Source organism: Ahaetulla prasina, chromosome 5, assembly GCF_028640845.1.
Source record: "Ahaetulla prasina isolate Xishuangbanna chromosome 5, ASM2864084v1, whole genome shotgun sequence".
Classification (NCBI taxonomy): Eukaryota; Metazoa; Chordata; class Lepidosauria; order Squamata; family Colubridae; genus Ahaetulla; species Ahaetulla prasina.
In genome coordinates this window covers 45730704-45754646 of record NC_080543.1, presented here as the reverse complement: position 1 = coordinate 45754646, position 23943 = coordinate 45730704, and positions in this window count along the sequence as shown.

Here is a 23943-nt window from a genome sequence, read left to right as displayed (position 1 = left end):
TTATGACAAAATTAAATAAATAAATAAAATAAAAGATTAGGTTTACAAATCTTAAAGCCTTTTTTGCGATGTAGTTGCAGTGGGCTTTGGCACTTAGATCATTGGATATGAAAACTCCAAGGTCTTTGACAGGGTGGGGGTCATCTGTAAGGTAATGTCCATCGAGTTTGTATTTAGTGTTTGGATTCTTTTTTCCAATGTGTAAGACAGAGCATTTGCTGGTTGAGATTTGGAGTTGCCAAGTTTTTGACCATTCTGACACAAAGTCAAGGTCTTTTTGAAGGGTAGCTGTATTGTTAGTAGTGTTAAATAGCTTGACATCATCAGCGAAAAGAACACAATTACTTTTAACATGGTCACAGAGATCATTAATGTATAATATGAAGAGTGTTTGTCCAAGAACACTGCCTTGGGGAACGCCGCTATTGACAGGAACAGGATTTGATAGGGCACTGCCTATTTTGACCACTTGTTGTCTGTTGGACAGAAACTCTGATATCCAATTGTGGAGGGGTCCGGAGATGCCGTAGGATTTTAGTTTTGGGAGAAGTTTGTCATGTACCACTGAATCAAAAGCTTTACAGATGTCTATGTAAATTGCATCTATTGTTTTTCCTTGATCAAGATTTGTAGTCCATATGTTTTTGCAGTGAAGAAGTTGTAAGTTACATGATAATTTTTTTCTGAAACCAAATTGTTTATTAGAGAGTAGATTGGTTGTTTCTAGGTAGAGGATAATGGATTGGTTGATGATAGATTCCATAACTTTACAGGTGACACAGCATAGAGAGATTGGTCTGTAATTTTCAACTAAGCTGGGGTCTCCTTTTTTAAAACTGGGATGACCGTGGCTAGTGACCAAAGTTTGGGTAGGGAACTGGTGAAGGCTTTTCCAAAGATTATGCTTAGGGGTTCTGCTATATTAGTGGAAAGCTTTTTTAGGAAGTATGCACATAGTCCATCAGGCCCTATAGATAGGGATGGTTTCAGTTTGCGAAGATCTTTTTCAACATTTTCTTCAGTGAAATCTATGTGTGTTAGGTCATTGCTGGTATGGCTGGGGAATGTCAGGTATGAGCTATTACTGTTAACAAAGACTGAGCCGAAGAATGTTTTAAAGAGGTTTGCTTTAACTGTTTCATCATTATTGTCTTTGCCGTTAGATTCTTTTAGTGATAGATCTCGAGTCATTAAGTTTGTTGTTCACAAAATTATAAAAAGCACAATTTAAATTTGTGCGTAGAAGGTCTTCTTCTTGCTTGGTGTGGTAATTGGTGCATTCAATTTTTATTTGGTTGCATATATCTCTGTATTGGTTTTTGAAATTTGCTACATGTCCCTTTTTGTTTTTTTTTCCCAAAGGGATTTTTTTTTTGGATTGAAGCTTTTTTATTGATATGGGTAATTTGTTTTTCTTGATTTTTGTGGTAGTTTGTGGTACGTAGAGTTTAATGACTATATTGATTTCAAGTAGGAAAACTCTGTTGAGACAAAAGTCTATCATGCTGTGGTCACTGTTGGAAAAGGGTTCTTTTATTTGTAGTCCTTAAATTGAGTTTGGGTAGATGCAGAAGATGAGGTCAAGGCAGTTGTTGATTCTTGTATTGTTAGTTAAATAGTTGTTCAAGACCTAGATTTGTGACAGCATTGTATAGGGTAGTATGGATGGGTTCAGTTGTACATTCATTTGTTATCTGGTTAATATGAGGTAGATTGAGGTCACCCAGAAAGATGAGAGGATATGGGCAAGAGGTAGTCCAAGTTTGTAGTGAGGTTAACATGTTCGCATGTGTGATGTCGTAGTGAGGGTCTCTGTAGCATATTAGGAATCGAAGTGTGGTGTTAAGGGACAGGTCACATACAATAGTTTCAGGGATAGCAAGTTTATATGCAACTTGAACATTTTTTAGATTCAGTGACTTTTTATGAAAGATAGCTACTCCACCTCCTCCGCGGATTTCACGATCTGATCTAAAACATGGTACTCTTTGTCTGAAATAATGGAAACAGGGATGGATGAGTTCAGCCATGTTTCGCATACAAATATAATATCATATGTACCATTATTTAACATGAGTATAAATTTTATTTATTAATTAATTAATTTATTAATTAAACTTTTATACCGCCCTTCTCCCGAAGGACTCAGGGCGGTGTACAGCCTTCAGTTAAAACAATTAATATACATATTAAAATAACAATTAAAAAGCTTATTCAATAAAAGGCCGAAATTAAAACCGTCCAATTGACCATATAAAATACCCAGTAAAATTACAATTAAAAATTAAAAATTTAGAATTTAAAAATCAGGCCAGTCCCGCGTGGATAAATAAATAAGTTTTCAGTTCCCGGCGAAAGGTCCGAAGGTCAGGCAATTGGCGTAAACCGGGGGGAAGTTTGTTCCAGAGGGTAGGTGCTCCCACAGAGAAGGACCTTCCCCTGGGGGCCGCCAGCCGACACTGCTTGGTGGACGGCACCCTGAGAGCGTACGGGTCGGTGGGAGGCATGTGGAAACAGCAGGTGGTCCCGTAAGTACCCGGGCCCTAAGCCATGGAGCGCTTTGAAGGTGGTAACCAAAACCTTGAAGCGCACCCGGAAGACCACAGGTAGCCAGTGCAGACTGTGCAAGAGTGGTGTTACCCGAGAGCAACGTGGTGCTCCCTCAATCACCCGCGCAGCTGCATTCTGGACTAACTGAAGTCTCCGAGTACACTTCAAGGGTAGCCCCATGTAGAGAGCATTGCAATAATCCAGTCGAGAAGTGACGAGAGCATGAATGACCGTGCGTAAGGCACGGTCACTCATGGCAATTTGTTTACAATGCTTCTTGCGTCTATCAATTTGCATTTAAGATCTGCAGCATTAGGTGAAGAGGGAAGTTGGAGGTTGGAGGTTGGTAGGTTGACCTACGATTGGTTGAGCAGTGGATGGTTGAGCAATGGATGTTTGGGGGTTCTGTAAGAAGGATGGATGGATGTTAGTTGGTTGAGTGATGGTTGGCTGAGCGATGGCTGTTTCTATTTCCTCTTCATTCAATCCATACAAAGTAACATATGGTCTAGTAAAAGACTTAAAAAGGCACAATTTCATTTACAAAAGAGCTATTCATACATATGCATAGACATTCACAGACACAGACACAGACGAGAAAGAGAGTTCTGAATTGTAACAAATGACCAAAGAATGAAAGATAAAGAAATCTTCCTATCTAGTCTCTGACATTTGTTACTTTTCATTTCAAATTTTTCTTTATCATGACAATTGTGAATAACTAAGCTGGTTATATACAGCAAATTTAAGTTTTGTTCCCTAAAAATATTCATTGTGTCTACTATAGATCCAATCTTCAAATCTGAAAGTAGGGGAGTTAGTTATTTAAGGATGTTGATGTTCAGATCTGCAGTTAGGAATTAGTTAATTAATATTCACTGATATGTCATATAGATGCTATAAAACATAATAAAATAAGGAAGGAATGTAGATATGCATGCAAACTAAACTAAACTAAAATATTTATATTGGTAGTACTAATAATGAAAGTTACATTATTAGTGAGAGAAATTTTGAAAAGAGTTATTCATTTAATGGAAAATTACATTACAAGTAGGAGTTTCAAAAACTTTCCAGTATTTCTTTCAAAGTTAATGTTTTCTCTGAAAGACTATGACACAGCAAACGAGATAACTATGCTGGATTTTGTATCACAGATCACTAGTTGAATACTTCCCAAGCGTTTAGGACTGTGTGATGTATCGGCAAATTAAGCGAGAAGATCCCAGTAAGGTGGCCTTCTGCAGCTGACCAATGGTGATCTTGTCAGTGCCAATTGCTTGTAAGTGCTTGTCTAGGTCTTTAGGCACAGCTCCCAGTGTGTCGAGTACCACTGGAACCACCTGCACTGGTTTATGCCAGAGTCTCTGCAATTCGATTCTCAAATTTTGATATCTGGTGACTTTTTCAAGATGCTTCTCATCAATTATGCTGTCACCAAGTATAGCAATGTCGACTATCCACACTTTTTTCTTTTCCATAATCGTGATATCTGGGGTATTGTGTTCCAAAACTTTATCAGTCTGTATTCGGAAATCCCATAGTAGTTTTGCATGCTCATTTTCAATCATTTTTTCAGGCTTACGAACCCACCAGTTCTTTGCTACAGGCAGATGATATCTGTTGTTGTTGTTGTTGTTGTTGTTGTTGTTGTTGTTGTTATTGTTATTATTATTATTAACACAATAACATGGCCTCACAGCTGTAGATTTAAGCTGGCATTGACCATCATCCACATCTAATTCTTGCCAAGAATCTAAGATGTTGTAGTGTATCAGCATAGTATATGTACCAAACCAAGTAGTGTGACCTTTTGTAGTTGACAAATGAAAATTTTGTCAATGTGCAGATTTTCTAAGTGCTGACCAATAGTTTTTGGTGTGGCAAATAATTACTGGGACCACCAGGGTCAGTTTATGTCATAATCTTTGAGCTTCTGTTTTCAGATCTTGATATTTGGTAATCTTCTCCATCTCTTTAATTTTCACAAATTTGTTTGAAGAGAAAAAATATTACCATTATGCACTGAGACTTTATACTGAGAATAGTATAAAATGTATTATTAATATTATTTAATAATAGAAAATCTATTAAAAGAGTTATTATTTCTGATTAATTTCCAGTGTACTAGTTGTCAATCCTGAAGCGAACCTGGCTGAGGCCATCTTTATGGCTTCAGGGTTGCCAGTGGATGGGAATGGGGAGGAAATAGATAGCTGGGAGTTCGTAGCCAAAACAGAAAGTTGTACCGTGAAAACCAAGGACATTTCAACAGGTGGCTGGATTAAGGAGGAAGAGTAGAGTAACCAAGCAATCAGCCAGCACCTCTATTGGACAATGTGATGAATGACTTGTTAGAAAGCATACACTTTCATTTTTAACTGGGTGAAAATTGCAGGAACCCTCAGAGTTGGTTTTCACCAGTTGTGAAAATCAATAAGAGTTGGTTTTCACCAGTGTGCCAATATGATGTATCCGATAAATTGTTCTTTGAGGAATCTACCTGCATCAGAATTCTCCTTTCTATGGGTGCATTACTTGGAATGCTGACACTAGTACTGACTGGCCTTCAGAGCAAATATAATATCTGTGATAACCTGGGGCTGGGCACAGAAACAACACAGCCAGAACTAAGGCTTAACTCCCCTTTATTGTTCCAACTTTTCCCCAAAAGTCCCACTTGTTTACTGCAAGTCCAGGAGCAAAGCTCTAAACACACACCTCCAATAGTTCCTGGCTGCTATTGCTCTAAAAGAGCAGCACAGTACTTAAAGCAGCCAAAGTTCAGGAAATTTGGTTGCAGAGAGTCCTTGTCACAAGAAGAATTCTCTGGGACTGCAGTACCACCCGGAGTATCAATGTGTCACTGTGACCTCACACATAACCAGGGCTGGCCAGCACGACAGACAAGGCAAACAAGACAAGGACAGCAAAGTATACAGACATTGGTAACAGCACGAGATTGGAAAAAGCAATGATTTATCCCAACAAACACTCCTCCCAACAGCATCTCTTTAAATCTCATTCTCCAAGTGAGCCTTGTTAAGAGGGGTGTGGCACCCTCCTTCCAAGTCGTCGGGTTGCCCTGCATTGATCCCACCTCCTCTTCATTTTCCATGCTTGGGGATTGGGAGGGAGGGAGGTAATTGTTCATTCCCAGAGCTCCATTGCTCCTCTGTTCTGCTGCCTGTCCTGTCCTCCCTCTCACCTGGTCATCCTGCACCGCCTCTCCTTCACTGATAATCCTTTCCAGGCCAGAGGGACCTGGGACTCCCTTGTCCTGCTCCTCCGGTCATTCCTCCGTCTGCCCTAGCTCCATCTCCTCCTCCTCCTCAGACTCAGGCTCTGACAGTTCCATGACAATATCATGCATTTGATAACTGCTGGGAGGCTCAAGTTCAAGTTATATTAATTGGTTCTTCTAAAACAGTTACTATGTCTCACCCCAATCCATACCACAGGGTTGGGTTGTTCTTAAAAATTAATCTTAGAATTGTGTGACATCCTTGGTCCTTGGAAAAAGAACAAGATTACATAAAAAGTCAATAAATATTGTAAAAATGGTTATTTGTTTATATTTTCAGAATATAGAGGTTGAGAGATTTGTATCTAATATCACCTTATTTCTGTGTAATGGGAATTTGTGTCAATAGACTCATTATGGCAAGTTCCATTCCTTTTCTTTGTCTTTCTTTAAATTTCCAATTGTATGACCTGAAGTGAAAACCTTTGGTAGATAGATTTGTGCTTTTTATTTTATACAATATTTTTTCTTCATTCTAAAATCTGAACTCTTCAGAAATTATTCAGGATATATTATTTAATACAGAGTATAATACTTCACATTATTATACGAAGTGAATACAATTTATATATATTTACATGTTTCTTTGTAGCATCATAATGACAAAACACTCGGATAAGACTAGCTTGCAAAGATTGATAAGGAGGTTACAAAAATGTGTTTCTGTCATCTCAGATACTGATTATCAAATAAATGTTATATTTATAGATGAAGTATGTGAAGTTCAAAATATTAATTTTATTTTTATAAGACTTATTAATTAATGAATGCCAAATGTGCCTGTGATTTTTTTATTTCTCTTTTTTAAAGAACTCAGCTTTTAAAAAAATATTAAAATTGCTATTACATTTTGCTTTCATTATATGATATATTTGTAATTTATTAATTGTGGAACAAATTACATACTAAATGAATTATATTTTAGAAATTTCATAGACCAGTCTAGATTATAGATATTGCCTTTCCACATGTATTAAGTTCAAGCTGCTTTATTATCAAAACTGACAAGAATATAATTAGACTGCTAAGTGGAAATAATAAACAATTAATACACAGTATTAAAATATATAGAGAAATGCAATGCTATCAGCAAGGCACTAACATTTGAATATAAAGTTCCTGAATATTAGTTTATAAGCAATTTATAAAAATATCACTAAAGCTAAATTCTGTAAAACATAATTTATTTCAATAACTAAATAAATATGATTATTTAATTTTAATATCTAATAATCCATTACAAATTATCGGCCTAAAAATCTTGATGTAAATGAGACAATATATAAAGATAACTTATGAACCCAATTTATTTTCCCCAGACAATTGTTATATTAATCAGGAAAAAAAAAAGGCTTTTCCCCAAATTTATCCTAAAAACAGGAGTATCAATGGTTGAAGACTATAAGATGCACCTTCCCCCCAACAAAGTGGGTGGAAATGTCTGTGCATCTTATAGAACAAATGTTGCCAAAGCCGCATCCACCCACCAGCCCCTGCCACCCACCCTTCAGCCTCTGCCTCCCGGCAGTTTGCCTCCTTGCAGCAAATAGCAAACAGCCTAGTCAGCTTCAGCTTCAGCACAGCCTGATTTAGCATGAGCAGCTGATTGGTGATTGGATCGGCTTCCCAGAATACAGACAATCAGCTGTTCCAGGATGCAGGGATCTCCACACATCGCTGCCCTTCACCACCTCCGAGCACCCTATTTTTAGCCTCCACAGGCAGTGGGGATTGCCGCCGCCCTCTATCACTGCCTAGTGGTGAGAGGTGGTGAGAGGTGGTGATAGGTGGCTGCAATCCCCGCAGCCTGGAACAGCTGATCGTTGGTATTCCGGAAGGCCAGTCCAACTGCCAATCAGCTGCTCATGCTAAATCAGGATGTGCTGAAGCTGTTTGTTGTTTGCTGCAAGGGGGCAAATTCCTGGGAGGCAGAGGGATTTTTTTCTTATTTTCCTCCCCAAAAGCTAGGTGGGTCTTATAGTCTGAAAAATACAGTAATTATTTCCCTGGCTAATCTTTTCTATTGAAGTTATAATTCTGTTTGGATTTGTCTATCTTCTGTATAAACAGTTGGTGTGACTTAGAAGCAGCTCCTGTGATAAAAACCTTAAATAAATAAAGATCTATCCTGGTTTGCTTTCTTTAAGTACAGTGAATGTTGGGCACAGGCAGCAATGCCTAATTTACATCTACGGGTTATAAAAGGAACATATGATGTAAAATTAATTTCAGTTTTCCTATCATAAAATCAAGGAACAACAGAAATCAAATCCATTTTGAAGACTTTAAAAGTATAGCAATGGCTTTACAAAATGACATATGAAATTAACATGAGTTAAAACTAAATCATATTCAGAAAACCCTTATCTTTTTCCTATTGTTATTATTCAGAAATTACATTTAAAATCAACAATCTATGATCCAAAGACTACCTAAAATCCTCGTATTAATAGCCTGAAAAGTCATCTCCCCTTATGCATGCTAACAATGCATAGTAATAATCTGTCTTGGTATTCAGCCAATTTAACATATTCTAAACTATTCCTTGGCATGCTATTTTTTAAAAATTATAGTTTGCACACAGAATGCCACTTATCAGTTAACTCAAATGCGGGAAAATTGATTAAACTGATTAAAAATTCTGCTGGTCTCTTGCTTTCCTTTCTAGCTTCTCCTGCAGCTAATATCTTTTTGTTTGTTTAGTTCATTAGTCAAATAATGCATTTCTATAGCAGTATGTCGGTTCCCAAATATTCCATTGCCTGGTTCTTCTTTTCCCATGAATATTGCTGAGTTACAACAATACAGGAGCCTTATCTTGAAAACTTGAAAAACTTGAAAAATCTTATCTTAAAACTTAGATAATAATAAACTAAAGTATTGATAATGGAAAGGGACACAGTGGCTCAGGGGCTAGGACATTGAGCTTGTCAATCAAAAGGCCAGCAGCTCAGTGGTTCGAATCTCTAGTGCTTCCGTGTAACGGGGTGAGCTCCCGTTACTTGTCCCAGCTTTTGCCAACCTAGCAGTTTTGAAAGCATGTAAAAATGCAAGTAGAAAAAATAGGGCCCACCTTTGGTGGGAAGGTAACAGCATTCCGTGTCATTTTGGTATTGAGTCATGCCGGCCACATGACCATGGAGACGTCTTTGGACAGCGCTGGCTCTTCGGCTTTGAAACGGAGATGAGCAGTGCCCCCTAGAGTCAGCAATGACTAGCACGTATGTGCGAGAGGAACCTTTACCTTATTGATAATGGTAGATGGGTATTACTACAACTCTTTTAAATTGTGAGTCAAAATCAGTTGTAGTAATATCCATCTACCGTTATCAGTACTTTACTTCAAGGTCTTATACAGTATTTCAAAGTATCCATTTAGTCTTTTATATATTATTATTTGTATTTTGTATTATTGCGTTGCATTACATGTAACATTCATTGTGCCACTTCAAACGTTCAATTGTTCATAAAATGAAAAAAAAGTGGTATATGCGAAGTTATAGATTGCCCCTCAAAATATATCAACGTTTATCAAATTTATTATAAAATTAACAATCTAACAGTTTTTTTTTTTTATCTTTTCTTTTTTTTTTTTTTTTTTTATTCAAAAAGTTTTACAAAATTTTTTTTCCCCCTCCTCCCCCCTCTCTTCGCAACCCCCCTCCCCCCCCCCGACTTCCCGGAACGAGCACAAGGTATAGTTAAAAGTAAAACAAACATATGCTAAAAAGTTTTCGTCCCAACTTAATTATACCCCTACAATCATCAATTCCTAACTTCCCCCAAAAGCAATCAAAAATAATACATCATAATCATTCAAAAACAGTCTGATAACTCTTAGTCTGATATCTACGTTGAATATAGTCAATCCATTTTTTCCATTCCTTTAAGTATCTTTCTTGCGTATTGTCTTTCAAAAAGGCTGATATCTTCGCCATCTCAGCCAAATTGGCAACTTTCAATATCCATTCTTGTATTGTTGGTACTTCTTTTTCTTCCAATATTGTCCTATTAGTAATCTTGCTGCAGTTATTAGATTTAAAATCAATTTAGTCTCAATTACTGTACAATCCGTAATAATTCCCAACAAGAAAAATTGCGGCAGGAACTTTATCTTCTTTTCAGAACATTTTGTAAAATCCACCAAATTTTTATCCAAAAGGCCTTTATGTCCTTACAAGTCCACCAAATGTGAAAATATGTAGCGTCATCACAATTACATCTCCAACATTTTCCTTGCATTTCTGGATACATACACGAAAATTTTTAGGATCTAGATGCCATCTATAAAACATTTTATAAAAATTTTCCTCAGATTCTGTGCCTCGTGAATTTAACATTTCTAACCCAAATTCTTTCCCACGTTTCCAATAATATTGGCTCCTGAAAATTTTGTGCCCACTTTATCATACAGTCCTTTACCAAGTCCCTTTCAGAATCTATTTCAAGTAACACATTATACAATCTCTTTATATGCTCCTGAGACTGATTTCTAATTTGCTTTACCAAATTTCCCTCGTTCTGCTCTATACCAATTTTTTGATCTCCCTTCCATCTAGCATGTAATTGCTCATATTGAAACCAAGTATAATTTTTCCCTTCCTCTCTTAATACTTGCAGAGATTTTAACTGCAAATTACCTCTTTCAGTATACAAAAGATCTTTATATGTAATCATTTCCTGCTTCTGTTCTATGTTTATATTTTCTACTGTATGTCTAGGACATGCCCATATAGGAACCTTATAATTTAGTTTATAATAGTATTTTTCCAAACACATGAAGGGCATTTCTTAGCACATGATTTTTAAAGGCCTTATCCACTTTTTGTCATAAATTAAATATGCATGCCATCCATATAACAAATCATAACCTTCTATATTCAAAATTCTGTCCTCTGTTAAATTAAACCAATCACTTAATGCAGAGAGAGCAGCCGCTTCATAATATAATTTAAAATTAGGCATTTTAAACCTCCCTTTCCGAGAATCTTGAATTATTTTCATTTTAACCCTAGCTTTTTTACCTTCCCATATAAATTTGTTAATTCCCTTCTGCCATTCCTCAAGATTCTTATCTTTCTTAATTATTGGTATCATCTGAAAGAGGAATAAAAATCTAGGTAAAACATTCATTTTAATAGCAGCAATTCTCCCCAGCAAAGATAATTGCAATTTTTCCAAACAATCAACTCCTTCTGAACTTTTTGCCATAAAACCTCATAGTTATTCTTATACAATTTCACATTTGATGACGTAATATAAACCCCTAAATACTTAACCTTCTTTACAATTTCAAATCCTGTTACTTCCTCTAGTTTTTCTTTCTGTTGTCTGGCCATATTTTTATTATCACTTTTGTCTTTTCTGATTTACCTTAAACCCTGAGACATTCCCATATTGATCAATTATTTCCAACAAAGATTTACTAGAATTTATAGGGTTTGTTAAAGTAATCACCAAATCATCTGCAAAAGCTCTTAACTTATATTCATACTGTCTAACTCTAATTCCTCTATCTCCTTTACTTCTCGTATTTTATCCAATAATGGTTCTAGAGTTAAAATAAACAATAATGGTGATAAAGGACATCCCTGTCTTGTTCCTTTCGCAATCTTAAAAGGTTCTGTTAAGCTACCATTGATTATAATCTGTGCTGTTTGCTCTCCATAAATTGCCCTAATTATTCTTAAAAAACCATCTCCAAATTGCATCTTTTCTATTAATTTAAATAAAAATCCCAATGCAATCGATCAAAAGCTTTCTCTGCATCGAGAAAATAAATGCTGCTGGAATAAAATTTTTCTTTTCTAAGTACTCCAGTAAACTAACAATCTGCCTAACATTATTCCTCATCTGTCTCCCTTTTATAAATCCAGATTGATCATTATGAATTCTTCGCTGCAGAATCAACATTAATCTATTAGCTATTATTTTAACAAAATCTTATAATCATTATTTAAAAGTGAGATTGGCCTATAATTCCCAGGTTTAGAACAATCCTGTTCCTCTTTGGTATCAATGAAATAAAAGAGGTTCTCCATGAGGGGAATTCTCCTAGTTGTATCTGATTAAATAATTCCTTAAGTGGACCTAACATCTCATCCTGTAAATTCCTATAATAACTAACTGTAAGCCCATCCGTACCAGGAGTTTTCCCCATTTTAATTGTTTAATTTCCAAAATAATTTCTTCCGAGGTTATAGGCCGATTCAATTCATCCGTTTGTTCTAAAGTTAAATTTTTAACCTTATATTCCTTCAAATAATTATCAATATCCCTATTCAATATATTATCTTTAAGATATAAATTTGTATAATATTCTAAAAAAGCTTTTTTAATTTTATCCTGTTGATATCTCTCTTTACCTTTGTATTCTATTTTTCTATAGTACGTTGTTTTGTCTTTTCCTTAAAGTGTATGCTAACCACCTACCAGGTCTATTTGCATTACAAAAGTATTATGTTTGGCATATTGTATATTTGTTGCCACCTGATCAGCCATTATCATATTAAATTGATTCTGTAGTAACTTTATTGCATCTTTAAGTTTTTGATCATGTGGATTATGTATTAATAATTGTTGTTTCTTATAAATTTCCTCTTCTAAATACCTACGCTGTCTTTGTTGCTTATTTCTCTGTCTATTATTAAGATATATTAATACACCTCTCATAAAAGCTTTACTGCAGTCCCAAACCATTTCTATCGATGTTTCATTATTCAAATTATAATCAAAAAATTCTTTCATCTGCTTTTTACATTGATTTACATTATCCTGATATCTAAACAAATTTTCATTTAATCTCCAAGTTCTTCTACCCTCTTTTCCATATTGCAATTCCATCCAAACAGGACTATGATCAGACAAACATCTTGGAAATATCTTAGTTTTCTTCACCCTAAAAAGCAAATCATTAGAAATTAAAATAAAATCAATACGTGAGAAGGATTGATGCCTATCAGAGAAAAAAGTATAGTCTCTTTCCTCCAAATTCCGCAGTCTCCATACATCTCTTAACTCAAAATCTTCTATCATATCAAAAAAGGATTTAGGCAGCTTTGCATGTGCAGGTATCTTCTTGGAAGAAGTTCTCTTGTCCTTTCGTGTATCTATTACTCCATTCCAATCTCCCAATATAATACACGATTTATAATCCCATAAGATCAACTTATCATATAACATTCTATAAAATTTTTCTTGTTGCTGGTTGGGTGCATATATACCAAGCAAGAGAGTCCTTTTTGTTTCTATTGTAAGTTCAATAGCAATATATCTTCCATAAATATCTGCCTCTATTAACTTGGCTGGTATATCTTTTCTCAAATAAACCACTATGCCATGTTTTTTCTCCAAAGCTGAAGCAACAAAATGTTTACCTAACTTTGAGTTTATTAGGTACTTTTGATCTGATAATTTAATATGCGTTTCTTGTAAGCAAATAACATCATTTTAAATTGTTTCAAATAATGAAATATTTTTCTTCTCTTCTGAGCTGAGTTCAAACCATTGACATTCCAAGTCAAGATTTTATTTGCCATTACTGGGCTGCTGAAGCCTTTGGGCAATCAACTGAAGATCGTCCTCCCGTATCTTCGGCCGTGCTCCTCCACCGGTTCTGTAGCAGAGTCCTGAACTTTACTTTGAGTTTGTTGCTCCTTTTCTTTACGCTTAAGGGCTCCCCTCGTCAGTCTTTGTTCTTGTGGTTGTTCCTCTGATGGTAACATCACTGGAATCACCTCAGCTTGCACACCCATTTGAGTCTCTTGAATTCTTTTTCTATTATTTCTATTTCAAATTTCAGCACTGTAGAAAGAAAATCTTTGGCCTTAAGCACTGTGTCAATACGATATCTTCTTCCTGATAATACACTGTCAAGCCAACTGGAACCTCCCATCTAAATTGAATCTGGTATTTCTTAAGTTCTTGTGTAAAAATGTAAAGTCTTTTCTATCCCTTAACATCTTGGGAGGATCTCTTTCAAAACCTTCAACTCCTGTTCCCTATTTTCAAGTTTTTCTGAAAAGCAACTTGCAAAATTTGATTCCTCACTGTTCTTTTCAAAAAATAAACCACAATGTCTCTAGGAAGTTTCTTTTGCCTAGCAATCCAAGAATTAACTCTATAAATTTTGTCAATTTGATAAGCAACCTCTTGTGGATCAAGTTCAATAAATTCAGCCAGAGCTTCTGATAAAATTTTTTTTAAATCTTCCCCTTTGTCTTCATTCAAACCTCTAATTCTCAGAGCTCCTTCCATCATTCTATACTGCATCACCACCACTTGATCTTCATTTTTATCCAATTTGATTTGCATTCCCCCCATTCTATTTTCTATTTGTTGATTTGACTGAACAATTTCTTGCACCTCCTCCTCCACCACCTCCAGTCTTTTTGCCAAACCTTGAAAAGCCATTAAGATATCTTCTCTTATTTTTTTATTATTCTCTTTATTTCTTCTCTTATTTTCTCATTATTATCCATAATCTCCTTAAACCTTTCTTCAGACACTTTCCTTGCTCTTTAATCAGATCTTCTAAAGCTGGTTCAGAACCCTTCTGCCCCCAGTCTTAGGTGGTTTAGTAGCCATTTCAGTTTTAAAATTCACAAAATATAAGTCTAGAAACTTCTCTTCTCCCTTTAAGTATAGGAGAGCTCAGTTCACTTCATTAAAATCCACATAACATTTCTTATCTTCTTAGTTGCACAGACTGTTTAAAATTCCATTCGTCATTTTCACTCCCGTTCAGGCGCCATCTTAGAGTCAATTAGAACAAAGGAAAAAAAAAATTCTCTTTTTTAGAAAGTAGAAGTCAGGAAATCAAAAATACTTGCAATCCAATAATCGTCCGCTTGCACTCATTCCGTCTGCTTAAAGAGATCCATAAAGATAAGACAATTAGCAGAGATGGACACCTTCTTCTTTTCCTGCTTTTGCAGACACGCACTGAAGTCGGAGATGGCAGAAAAATTTATGGGACCCATCGACCCTTCGAAGCTCTGCTTAATTAAAACAAAGCCTCTGGGGAGGTCTACCAACATTCCTGCGCTCTTATCTTTCCTCTTTCATCCAGAGAAAAAGATTAAAGCCGGCTTTTCCTGGCTTTTACGATGTTCAGTGCGGAGCCCCTTTAATTAGGGCTCAGCGAAGAGGTGGAGCCACCCGGAAGTCTCAACAATCTAACAGTTTTATCTAACATAGATAAAACTAAGAGTCATATTATATACAAAGAACAATTTATTTTTTAGCTATAACTATTTTTTTAAACGAATGTTTTCAGGGTTTTGTTTTGTTTATTGTTTAGAGAGCATCACTGTTCCCTCATTAAGCAATCTTGTTTTATTTTTGAAAGCTTATCGCCATTTTAAATTCACCTTAAAATATTCAGGTCAAAAAGGCTACTGTTATTCAAAGAAAAAAGAAACAGCATGTAAAAGTGAAAAAATTAGGAGAAATGGCACCATTATACTTTCTTAATTGCCTTTCCTAGACCAAGGCAAATGCAAAAAAATATTTGTATATGAAACAGTGTAAATATGTATTTGTGATTTAGTTAACATATAACACTTCAAAACTGGCCAGATAATTATTTTCACAATAGTGGGAATGTGACTTGTTCAGGTAGCCTGTTTTTTATTTCCTATGATACCCTTTCCTGAAATGGAAGGAGCTAGTGAGGCAAGAAAGATCAAATATGCTTTGTTTCCTGTACTCTTTCCATGATTGGGTCTTTTCAACAGCAGGATGTTTTCATTTTCTTCCTGTTTAATTGTTTGTTTACTGTATTGTTTAGGTATAATGTCTGTCCACCTTCCACTTCTTTCTTTACTCCCCAAACTTCTATTACTAAGTCAAAAATGTCTCTGAATTGGGACTTGAAGAAGTATTCAGCTGTCTTACATTTGAAGTGCCCTAGCCGCCCATAGTCTACCTCCCAATTATTTTTCCTTCAGACTTTCAATATCCTGATTAATAAGATGGTGGAGCAGCTGCCAGACTTCTCAGAAAATGCCCTGCTGAATCCTGATCACAGTATTTTTAAAAAGTGGTACCTGAAATCTACTACACTTTTGATGTAATTACATACCAAAACTATCCACCTGTCCTAAATATCAGTAAGAAAAAGTTCTGAATGAACATTGCTGGAGTTGGAACTTAAGATATTCAAATAAATGTATCTACATAGCCTTGTTTAATTTTGAAGAAATTAAGCAGAGAAATTAATTTGATTAATTTCATCATGATTTCAGAAGTTTAAACTACTGTGTTTCTCTGAAAATAAGACCCTATCTTATATTTTTTTTAACCCTGAAATAAGTACTTGGTCTTATTGCCATGCACTCAAAAGCCCGATTGGGCTTATTATCAGGGGATGTTTTATTTTGGGGAAAACAGGGTACTTACTCGATGGATTTCTAGTAATACTTCTTTTAATATCAGAATGGGGTTTAAGTTGTTAGATTCTCAGTCTGTCAGCAATTTTAGTACCAATTCATAATACACACACACACACACACACACACACACACACACACAAATGATAATTAGTTTGACTCTAGAAAAGAATGGGAAGAAAATCTATTTTATTTAGATGATAGTAAATCAACTTGTATTTTAGGATGGATTGAGGAGGGAAATGAATTTATTGAACCTGTTTTAAAATGGATTGTGGTTTCCATTGTAAAGCTGGAAAATCAATAGAATAAATTATAAGCTTGGAAAAACATTTTAATTCTATTAATGTTAAAGGGTGAGAGCATGGAGTGAAGGGTATAGTTCACTTTAATTAAGAATAAGATAGGAAATTTATTTTATGGGTGAGAACACCTGTATTGTTTACTACAAAAATCCTCTTAATGCAGAACCATCCTGTCATAGGTATTGCTAACTAAATTAGTTAGAGAAAGTAAGTAACGCTATAATTTTTATGGTGGAAGAAAAAAATACACATATTTGTGTTAATAGAAATTCTAGGAAGTATAATTCTGGGACTATTCAATTTAGGTTAAGCCAAAATAGAGTTGAGCAGATTGTGGTTTATCAAGTTGGGGAAGATCAGCCATTGTCTTAGCATACTCTATGAAGATGAATAGGTTATATTCAACATGAATATTTTATTAATGTTGACATTGTGACTTCTTTGATCGAAGAAAAAATGTGTTTTGCTAACCAAGATTTAAGTTAAATATGTTACTTGAACCCAGACAATGAAAATTCCACAGTCAAGGAATCACTGAGAAGGCAATTGATTTATTACATAATTAAAATCTCTTAACTACAAGAAATTCATTGTTTGGTCCTTAATTTTTCCTCAGTAAATTATCTTCCATTTTTCACAACCTAATATATGCATCATATTTATATAGCTTGGAAATGACAGAAACATGACCTAATTAGCAAGGACTGAATAAATTTGTTTTTGACCTGCTTCACTAAATGGTCAATATTATAATCTGCTTTGTTTGTTTGTTTAATATATTGTCTAAAACTAGCCTTTTGTGGCTTAATCCAAATTGACTTGAACAATCAAGTAAAAATAACATGAAATAAATATCTGTACTAGATAGGAAGGCTGTTTTATAGAATGGGTGCTATCAGTGAATTCCCCAAAATGTGTGAGATACATGGTCCTCTTTACTGCTTCATTTACAATGTTACAAAGGAAATATTTGAGCAATGTGTGTATGTATGAATTGAGTCATAACTATGAGGGGAAAATATGATTAGTGTATAATATTAAATTAGATTAGAATAACAAAATTGGAAGAGACCTTGGAGGTCCTCTAGTCCAACCCCCTGCTTAGGCAGGAAACCCTGTAGTGTTTCCAATCTCTTCTTAAAAACTTCCAATGTCGGAGCATTCAAAACGTCTAGAGGCAAGTTGTTCCACTGATTAATTGTTATGTCAGCAAATTTTTCCTTAGTTCTAAGTTGCTTCTCTTCTTGATTAGTCAATAACTATATCTGCATTTAATTCAATTATTTATATATTTTATTTAGATATGTATTTAGTTAAATTATTTATATATTTTGTTTAACTTTTATTGCCTAAATAACTTTAAAAACTCACTAAAAACTTGCAGGTGAAAATGTTAGGCAGCCAAATAATTCCAGACATACAAAAGCTAAAGACAGGGTCTGACAGTCATAATGCTTATATCTCTAACCACTACATAGTTCAGTCATGACCAGTTGCTATATAGTTGTTGATTTCCACAAACTGAAACTATTGATAGTACTCTAATAATACTAGCAGCACTCTAAAAGCATCAGAAATAGCTTTGAATTTGTCAAAGGGACAATTAATTGTAATATTAGGTTTTAGAAATCTATTTCTATATGTTAACATTGGTCAGATTATAATTAGTTTTATTTACATGTTATTATTTTGAAGTTCATCATTTTTTAAATTAAAAACATCTAGTGAAGTCTGAGTGCCTGGTCTTTCTCATACTGTGCCAATAAATAAGGATCACAGAGGGAATCAATTTGTGACATTGTTTTGTTTACAGAGTTTTGCATTTTTATTTTTTTCCCTATGATGATTGCCAGTCTAGATATGTATCCTGTTTTTGCAGGCAGCTGCTTCATGAATTTCAGAACAGTAAGTGATGTGCAAGGCGATCATATTGTTGTATTAATGGCTATTCATATCATAGCAAATACCTGAGGGGAAATTTTATTACCCAGTTTTCCATTGCTGTGTCTGTTTCTTGAGTAGAACAGGCTCACCTCTAAAAGAACACATGCATTAATCAAAGAAGAGATTATAGTTTGGCAGCCACATATTGGAGAAGACCTTGGAGCAATCACATGCTGCCTTCCAGGCTTTGCTAGCAAAAATCTTTCTATGGGCTAAGATCCAAGTGAATATATGCATGTGAACATGTGGGTGAATAGAGAAGTTGATTGATTTTAAGCACTGGTTCCAATTCTGACCAATTCTGACTCAATTTCTCATTGTTACTTTGTGGGAACTACAACATTAGAGAGGAGGGAGAGGGTAGCTAATTTAAAACAGAAAAGGAGGTACAATAACTAAATCACACTTAACTCAGTAGAAGTGACTCCTAAAGCAATTAAGCTTAAATTGTGACATTATAAGTTATAAAATTGGGAAAGAGCATAAGAAGTTACATCTATTTTACTCAGAATAAAATTATCAAATTAATGAACACATACATCACCAAAGCTGTAGAATAATATATTTTGAAGTGTCTGTTCACAACACGAAATTGACATGAAACTCAATGAAAGTAAAAAACACCAGATGTTGCCAGTGGAATTTTGGGAATATAATAAATTGTATTACAATTATCAAGGTGATGGTTACTTTACATTGCCACTTTTCAGAATTAGGCAAAATGATACATTTATTCAGAATGGCCCTTTTCAATTATATATTGAAAGATGTTTCAATCAAAAAGACTGCAATATTTAGATTTTTGTATTAAAATTCAAAGCACTATAATTAATTCAGAAATGTCAAATTCCAAACTCTCTAAACCAGTTGTGATACTTTTAGGTAAAAGCTAGTGTCCTACAGTAGGAATGAAAACTGGTAATTTTATTAAAAGTTCCAGACATCAGTAATGGACAGTATAGTTTTTCTCTCTTGCTTTTAGTACGTTGATCCTGTACAGCAAGGGTATGATAGGCTTATATATTGAGCAATCCAGAGGTTCACTGTTACTCAGTTCTGTCAGCCATGATTAACAGAAGAACAATCTTCAGTCAGAGGTTTTATGGCTTTGCTATTGGAGATCAAATATGGAACTGTCAATTTTTTTAGCCATGTTCAAATGCAAATATAATAATCACTCAAACATATGACCTGAACAATAAAGTAATTTAAAAAAAAACCTGATAAGAATTTTATCAGCTGTAATAAAATTCATGCTCTCTGGAGAAAATTTCAATAAATGCATTCACTGATGTTTTTCCCAATTATTATTTATAAAAATAATTGATCATGATTTTTCTTAGAACCCTGCTTATCTTATTACCCAAGGTGCTTTACGAATTTCATTGGCTTTTGACCTTAATCTATTACCTAGTAAGCTAGACCTCTGACAGTAAATGGGTGGAGTGATATCTAATTATATATTTAAGACTTTAAATGCTTCTCAATAGCTATATTGTTTAAAGCCATCAATATAAGTTTTTTTTTATAGCTAAACTATCCTATGTTAAGGAATAATTTCTATTTTTTTACCAAAAGCAAGCAAGAATATCTCAAAAAAGCCATAACTATTTTCCTTCCAGACTGAGCATTTCATAACATTTACAAACAATGATTATTTAATATTTTATTACAAATCAGCAACTAGCATGCCTTTCTAATGTTTTCCTTAAAAGTAGAGTTTTGTTTTGTTTGTTTTATGGTCAAGATGGGTTTACTGATAAATGTCTACGAATCTGGATGCACTATGTCATGATAAACAATGGGTCCTGAACAATTGTCACCAGCTGTACAGAATGCAAGGTTATCTATCCAGATTTTTAAAATATTCCATGGATGCAAATTCAGATGATACAAATTCAAATGAAGATTAATTTAAATTTCCTATTACATTATGGTCATATCAAATATATTTTATGTATTACCATAATCTTTCAATCACACATTAAATTAAAAACTTGCACAATCAGGAAAAAAACATGCATAGGATTTGTATATGGTATGTGTATTTAGGAGACCTTTCTAACCAATAATGCCATCTTCATCTGCTCATTGAAAAATCAGTAACTGTATTTAATTTATTTGCTTCCATAGTTGATTGAAGAAAGCAACAATGCAGAAAGCCACAGACCCATTGTAAAGTTCTGCTACAGTTTATTACAGGTGGGGAAAAATACTTTGTTCTATTCTTCTTATGAAATGGCTTTCTTTGAATGGGGGCCAACCCGTCTCCCACTGACACACTCTTTTAAAAAAAAAACACATATTCCCCTCTAGTCTCTCCCCAAACAGCAGGCTGCAAGGAAGAGATAGATATCTCTTACCAGAACTCTGAAGTGATGATCTCTTGCAGAGCACTTTTGAAATTAGGACAAGGACTGCCTGTGGCCCTAGAGCCATAATTGCTCACCCTACTTTAAGAAGAGCCTCTGATAAAAAATGCTTTCAGTTAAGGATTATAGATCAGATAGCTATGGGAATTTCTTTTTTCTGTTTTGGCCCAAGGTCATGAAAAGCTTTTTTCCATGCTCTAAGTATAGATGCATCTTTGTGTTGTCTTTTAGAAAAAAAACTACCTATGTGGCATAGGTAGTTCAGGAAGCCTTGTTGGAAATATGTCTTTACAATGATGACAGTAATGTCAGAAAGGAAATAACAAATATGCTTCAGAGGTGTGTATGTGGAGAGGGCTGAATGGGTGATGGAATCCAACATATTGCATACTATGCAAGTTAGGTAAAAAGTGAAAAACTCCTTGTATTATCTTTTCAAGCATTTTTCCTTTCGACTTATCAGTCTCTAGTCATGAAATATAAGCATATAGGCAGAACCCCAAGGTTGTTAATAACCAAATAGAATACCACCTTTATTATATATATAAAAAAACAATGTTTCATAAAAAGTTCCTATTTTTGGTTCATTAACCACAAACGAAAATCCTCTGTTTTCAATTATACATAGACTTTTTAAAACTTTTTTCATCAAAATACATACTACAGTCCACCATTTGCTAATTTTTGTTTGTTTGTTTGCTCTCCAAAATGGATTACAGTTCCAACAAATATTTGAAATTCCCTAACAGATTTCAAAACAATTTATCCAGTGGCATATGCATACCAATAAACTCCTCCTTTAATCCCTATTTGGGATAAAGTTGTTGTGACTGACAGGAACTGAGATGCTCTTTCTGATGCCTAGGTAGAGTTTGCAGCAGATATTTTTTTAAGAATCATTTTATAAGAATCCTTAAGGTTATATTTCAATGTAAATTTCAATCTTTCTTCTGCATATTACTCATACTTGGTCCAATTACATGTTATATTCAATCTTATTTGCCCATTGAATCACACAGTCTTTAACTTGTTCATCTGTTTCCATTTTCAATTACAATTTGTACATCTTAGAAATAATATTATTATCATTTGTACAGAGCTTTGCATAAATTCAGTTTTACCTATTGCAAAATAATAATTTAATTTAATTTAAATCTTTCTGTTAGCTGAGCATAAGAAAACCAATGGCATGTAAAACTTTCCAACTCCAAGTTTTTCTCTTTTTTTAAAGTTAAGTTCTACTTGGGAAAAATTCAACAAATCAGCATAGGTTAAACCATTTCTCTTCTTTAAAAGAGCTTCTTGGGGTAACAACTATTAAGGAATTTTAGGAGACAATTTTGCCTTGTACCTAATTAGTCTAGTCAAGGGCTAGACTAATAAAATATTTTTTAAAATCTACTTTCACTTTGTCATACCATAAATAACCATGTGATCCAACTCTTAAATCATTTCATTCAATTCTAATAACTTTCTACTTCTTAAAGTCATCCACTCATTCATGCAAACTAAATAGCCAGTTCAAAATACAATTCAGATCTCCCCTCTTTCTTTAACATCCTGCAGCAGGTTGTATTTAATCTATGGTTTCTTGTTTTTTATAGATATTTTTATAGGCAATTTTTGTCATTGCTTAAATTGTACATTAGTCATCATTATGGATATTATCTAGAAGAAAAATAGCATTTTAGGTGAAACACTGATTTTAATCACAGACGTTCTTCCCAAAATTGCAATTATTCCCATCACAGCATATATTTTTTAACTTTATTCCATTCTATCAGTGGCTGGAATGGCTAGACCAAAAAATAATATTAAGGCATTGATCAGAGTTTCATAAGAATAGGCACTAAACACCAGCTCCAAAGAAGCAGGGATCACATTAGACAAGACATGAGATGCAAACTATGTAAAGAGGCCTCAGAGACAATTTAACACATAGTAGCAAGATGTAAAATCTTGGCAAGAACAGCACAGCACAACAAGTAGCTGGTATTATGTACAGGAATATCTGCAGAATATGTATGGACTAAACTGTCCCAAGTCCATATAAAAGGTTGGAGAATAACCACATGCCACAGGTTCAGCATCATGGTACTAGACAATCAATCATATATTGTAATAGTAGACAAGGACCAGAAAACAGCAGTGGTGATATATGTGGTAATGCTAAATGATAGCAAAATAAGCAAAAGGAGGTAGGAGAAGCTGGAGAAGTATCAGTACCACAAGTACCCAAAGGAGACAGTAACGAGGATGTGGAAAGTCAAGTCCAAAGTGGTCCCAGCAGTGGTAGGAATGTTCCAGGTTGTGAACAGTAAGCTGGGAAAGTGTCTCCAACAGAACAGAGTAACATCAGAAGTCTTTGTTCAGAAGGATGCAGTGCTAAGAACAGTTACATTACTGGGTGAGAAGAGTATTTAGATATGAAAGAAGTTCCAAAAAGTAAGATAGCTAAAGACTACTACTTGACAAAATGCCTGTTTTATTTATACTTATCAGGTTTTCATATTAGTATGTTTTCTGGTTTCAGATGCCATCCAGAACTTCTGATCCATTTTTATCACCATTTTTTGATAATTAATTGATGTTAAATAAGGGGAGGGGCCTTTATACAGTAAAGAAGATGACATGTTCTTGAAATTACTGAAATCTAATTAGAACATTATTATCTACCAATGACATTGATAAAATTTTAGAATTCAAAAGTCATGATGTATTATACCATGGGATGCTTTATTCTTCTAATGATTCTTGTTCTGATTGTGAACCTCATTTGCACTTTAGCTTCTATTTTTATTTGGTTCTAAAATGGAGTTTCTAGGTTAGTTTGTAGTTTCTGACTTCTGAGATTCACTGATTTCTCTAAATATATTCTTTCACATGGTATCTAACCCATCAAATCAATAAAAATAAAATAATTTCATTTCCGTTTCTGAAGAGACAGACCCAATCAGAAATTTTGGAACTAGGGAGTCAGGCAAGTGAACTGATACTTGGACAGCTCTGGACTGTTTGCAGGGTAAAAAAATAATATAGCAAAGTTTTACAGAGAAAATGCATGATTGGTAAGACGC